Source organism: Micropterus dolomieu, linkage group LG20 (assembly GCF_021292245.1).
Source record: "Micropterus dolomieu isolate WLL.071019.BEF.003 ecotype Adirondacks linkage group LG20, ASM2129224v1, whole genome shotgun sequence".
Taxonomy (NCBI): Eukaryota; Metazoa; Chordata; class Actinopteri; order Centrarchiformes; family Centrarchidae; genus Micropterus; species Micropterus dolomieu.
The window spans coordinates 3,307,437-3,311,799 of NC_060169.1; the positions used below are offsets into that span (position 1 = coordinate 3,307,437).

The 4,363-nt window shown below is 34.1% G+C and overlaps 1 long non-coding RNA gene across 1 annotated transcript; it reads right to left on the bottom strand.

Moving 5' to 3' along the window:
- Nucleotides 1-2,763: 2,763 nt before the first annotated feature.
- Nucleotides 2,764-4,278, bottom strand: LOC123959098. Its single transcript, XR_006822216.1, has 2 exons — nt 4,162-4,278; nt 2,764-3,082 (listed from the first exon to the last, which is right to left on the bottom strand). It is a non-coding gene; the product is annotated as an uncharacterized LOC123959098 (long non-coding RNA).
- Nucleotides 4,279-4,363: the final 85 nt, after the last annotated feature.

Here is a 4,363-nt window from a genome sequence, read left to right on the forward strand (position 1 = left end):
AAAACTAGCTAACTGTATAATATGTAGTTAAAACCAGCTAACTGTATAATATGTAGTTAAAACTAGCTAACTGTATAATATGTAGTTAAAACTAGCTAACTGTGTATGATGTAGTTAAAACTAGCTAACTGTATTATATGTAGTTAAAACTAGCTAACTGTATATGATATAGTTAAGCTTAGCTCACGACAGGCCGTGGTATTATTTGATGTAGTATTATATGATGTAGTAATATATGATGTAGTTAAAACTAGCTAACTATTTATGATGTAGTTAAAACTAGCTAACTGTATATGATATAGTTAAGCTTAGCTCATGACAGGCCGTGGTATTATTTGATGTAGTATTATATGATGTAGTTAAAACTAGCTCCACTTTGAGCAACTACAGCAGTTAAACACTGCACTAACATTGATTCATCAGTTTATCAGTTTTAATAAACTAATCAGTCAGGGGACATTTTACTGCAGAACACTTTTACTTTCAGTTTTTAAGTGCATTTTGATAATCATACTTGTAATGTAGGATTTTAAATGTGTGGCATTTACTTGTAGGGGAGTATTTTTTTATATTGTTGTACTGGTACTTTCACGTAGGTAAAGGATCTGAGTACTTCTTCCACCACTGCATTTCTTAGCCTATTTTATTGCTTATTTTAGTATTATAGAAACAACCTCAACAGTAAACAATGGATTTTGATGTCAGTTCCTCGGGAACAAAGAACAGCAGCTTCTTTCTGCATCCACCATTTCGCACCAGTAATCAATAAATATACTGAGAGAAATCCATCACAGCAGCTCATTACGGATGAGCTGTAACCAGAAGGTCTGTCACGGTACTGACTTTTAAAATATCATGTCTTCTTCATAGATCTAAGATGCTCTTTGTAACAATATATTAGAACTGAATCAATTAGTCAATAAATTGATTTCAGGCTATCAGGTTAGCTTTTAAGTAATGCTTTTAAGCAAAAATGCCCAGAATTCACTGGTTACAGCTTTTCAGATGTGGAAAATCCACTGGTTTACTTTGTTTTCTATGATAATAAGCTGAATATCTATGCTTTTTGAACTACATATGGAATTAAACAAACAATGTGAATATGAAAACAGGGGCTTTGGGAACTTACAGGGGGCGTATTTATATTTATAGACTTAATTCTTCATATTTATATTTATAGACTTAATTATCAATTAAAAATAATCAGCACATTAATCGATAATAAAAATAATTGTTAGTTGCAACCTCAATATCATCTGTGGGCACAATTTGCTCAATAATCCTGTGTTAAAAGAATTATATCCTGTAATTGTTATATATTAATTTGAACTTTACAATGATATACAATATCACTTGATATAGTGGAGTGATGAGGTCTTCGGTTCAGTAATGTGATGTTTAAACTCAGAGAATACATAAAGATTTAATGATGTAAATCCAGAGGAAAAAATGTTAGGGATTTATTTTTCCTGGATCCATGTTACAAAACGCAAACTCATTTTAGCCGTACTGTCAGAATGGTCTTCATATATTATTGAGTAGTTTCATATTTTATAAGGTTAACATGTGTTTTACATATAAAAATCCTATTATGCAAAGTTGCCACTGCTGCAGCCATCAAATTTCCATATAAGAGATGTAATGAACTGGAAACCGGAAATAAGGTACAATCTGATCAAAATATGAACAAAAGGCTCACAAAAAAGCAGCTACATCTAAATTATAATTGCTTTCTGATACTGACAAAGTTCATCAAAGTTCAGTCAACAAATCAGTAAAAAAAAAAAAATAAAAAAAAAAGAACGCGCACCTAAATATATTTTCAATTAATACCACAATGGCATAACTCATCAAATATAGCAGCTACTGCATGTGAAGACAGGCTCCCTCAAATTTATTTTTAGAAAAAAATTAAATACAATACTTAAAAATTACACTTGTGTATTTACTCAAGTACAATTTTGAGGTACTTGTACTTTAACTTTGAGTATTTCCATTTTCTGGTATTTTATACATCTACTCTACTACATTGTGGAGGCAGATGTTTTTACTAAACTTTTCTTTAACAGCCATTGAGCCATGAGCTCCACCTTTACCAGCTGCAACATTACAGTGATAAACACATAAATGCATCAATAATTACAATCACATTGTCAAACGGGCCGTTCTACTTAATGAGAACTTGTACTGTTGCTACTGTAAGTATATTTTGATGCTAAGACTTTTGTGCTCTTTTTGAGTAAGATTTTGAATGCAGACCTTTAACATGTATTTCTACACTTTCACTTAAGACGAAACATCTGAGTACTTCTTCCACTCCTGCTGGAGTAAAACGTAACCAGTGTATACTTGGAGAGTACCCAACTACGTGAAGTTATGTGGTACTAGCATTTACATTTGCTTGAAAACAAACATAAAACTTTAAAAACCTGACAGCAGACAAATTTAACAGTTAGCTAGCTGGCAGCTAAATAGAGGTTTTCTGAAGAGCTGGAGACCAAAACAGAGCTAATAAGGGAGCGAATATTAGACTTACATTCATATCTTTGAGAGAAACGGAGCTGCAAATGAATGATAAGGTTGTTCTGTGGCTGCTGGAGATAAACATTTTACTAACATTAACCAAAGTGATTATACGTCAGGGCTGTTGGTTTAATAGCATGTCATGTCTTCTTCTGCCCCCCCATCCAGTGGTTAGAAATGAAGCTAATGTTCCTAAAGAAAGCTAAAGAAATAAAACGCATAATAACTAGCAGGGGTGAATTTGACTGTTGTCATGGTCATTTTTATTCATGTTTTGAACAATATTGTCCAGACATGGCAACGATAATAATGTTACAACCAAGTGTTTATTTGCAAAACACCGCAGTGTAATTTACAGGTTGATAATAAACAGAGATGGTTAACAGAAGAATAAACATCCAACAGAAAGAAAAACAATACAAAAACAGAGTGAGGTCTCCCTCCGAGGGGCCGAAGGGGAAATTCAGGTGAGGATGTCGTGGGCCTGCTGCTCCACCAGCATGGCCATGTTCTTAACGTCGCCACACCAAAAGTCCAAACGCTCCTTCATACCTTTGATCTGAAACAGAAAACAGGTAAGTGTAAAACCAGCAGGTGGAGTCCAAACACTGGTGACTTAACTTTCACTTTCTCATCCAACTTTACAGTTAATTGCTCTGTTATAGTTTTGTCTGCAGATTTCACTTGTCGAATGAACTTTTAGTTTCCTACTTCGGACGTCAAAGTTTTTGACAAGAGAATAAGAGTTTTACTTTGTTCTACTCAGCTTCAGGTGGAATTACTGAGCCACAGCAAAGTGAGTTTCCTTACTAAATAAAATAAGCTGTCTCCTAGCTGCATTATGTTCTGATCAATTTCCAGCTGCTGCTGTAGAAACTGGTCCAGTTCCTTTTTTAGTGACTCCAATATCCTCTATAAAATTATTGAATCTAATTAAAAAGATTAAATTTAGATCAGTAATCAGATTTTGTTGGCTGTGAAGCATTTTTTGTTGTAGCTAATAAATGTTCACACCTTGTTTAAAATGAGATGAAATGTTGTTAACAATGACACATTGAAATAACAGGTGTACTTTTGCGCACACCTTATTTTTCACAAGCTGCTTGATTAAAAATACTGGAGGTCTTGATTGAAATACCAAGTTCATCATCTAAATATATTCACATTATTAATAGACACACAGTCTACCAGCTGTAGAGTTTAATTTCTTTCACACAAGATGTTTGTGATTTAATCTGTTGCTGGTGTAGTTTCCATTGGCTAAAAATGAAAAGCGGTCTCTTAAATGTGTTGTAGAAACAAAATAATAAAATAAAAACAAAATTCAAGAAGAGATTAGTTCGAGCCTGAGATGAGTAAATCCAGATATTTAGCCAAATGGAAGAAGCTATCGCAACCAAACCCTAACATCAAGTCCAAGACTGTTGAGCATCAGTATGAAACGGCAGCTCTAGCTGTCATCAGGCTCTATTGTAAATGATGTCACACCAATTACATTTGGACAGTTACCTACCAAAGCAAAGAAAATACATTATCAAACTAACATTTAGCAGTCGTGAATATATTAAATGTATTTTCCTCAGCTGTGATAACCTGATAAAAATCTGTTTCAACATATAAAACAGCATGAGGTCTAACCTGCTGCAGGTCCAGTACTCTGGGCTGCACCCAGGTCATCTGCACCTTCTGGTCCACCTCGTCAATGTTACCTTTGATCAGCCCCACAGACAGAGCCTTCATCACCAGAAGCTCCACCTGCAGGAGACAAACACACAAGAGCATCAGAAACTACTATAGCCCATCAGTTTATTTTCATATAAAATGTTTTTTTTTTTTTTTT